We start from the raw sequence: 917 nt of genomic DNA, 5'->3' as shown, positions 1-917 counted from the left end.
CTTTATGAATGTGCATATGTCAGGTGAAAGACCCCTTAATTTCTTCTCTGCGGCAATACTTTGCTAACTGGAGCACGTGGAGCACGTGTGGTAAAGGGAGGAGGAGGGGGGTGGGGCGCCTTGTCTGAACTGAGATGATGATATTAGACTGAAAATAAATGATATTATTATTATCATTTGGATTATTATCATTTCTATCATAATGATGATTGTTATTATCAATTAGAAATCAACATTTCTGTATATTCGAATGAAAAGGGGGGCGGTTGAGGTGGAGGGGAGGAGGTGGGGGCAAGGGGGAAGGGACTAAGAAAGGAAGAGAGAGACAGACAGACAGGCAAACTGGACAGACAGAGAGAGAGAGAGAACAGAATGTGGAAACTGAAGTTAGAGTACAAAATCTAAAATGGAGAGGGTGAGTGTCAGTGAGTGGAGAAAGAAAAAACATAATATTGGAAGGGTGTGTGAGAGGCGGGACGGGGGAAGCGGGATTAGGAAGAAGAAAAAAATAAAAAATTCAGTATCAATAATCAAATATTGTATGCACTACTTCTGTAGATTATTATTTGAATTTGAGCACCTACAATAAACAACCAAGTGGACTATTTAACACATAGCTAGCTAACTTTAATAAAGAACAGTTTGAAATAAATAACTTTTTCAGTCAAAAAAATGTTAACATTTGAAACTGGTAACAAGTGTTCAGACGACACTAAGAATTGTGACTGGAGACGCATTTATTAAATAGGATAGTTTGCCGATGGACTGGTTTTTCACGCGAGGAAACACACACACACACACACACACACACACACAGAGAGAGAGAGAGAGAGAGAGAGAGAGGATTGTATCAATAATTTGTCCATCTCTATTAAGGGCAATTCTTAATGGTAAAAATCCTTAAAAGGGAAAACCCT

This window comes from Babylonia areolata, chromosome 24 (genome assembly GCF_041734735.1).
Source record: "Babylonia areolata isolate BAREFJ2019XMU chromosome 24, ASM4173473v1, whole genome shotgun sequence".
NCBI classification, from domain to species: Eukaryota; Metazoa; Mollusca; class Gastropoda; order Neogastropoda; family Buccinidae; genus Babylonia; species Babylonia areolata.
The sequence above is the reverse complement of the archived record's forward strand: the minus strand, read 5'-3'. Positions refer to the sequence as shown.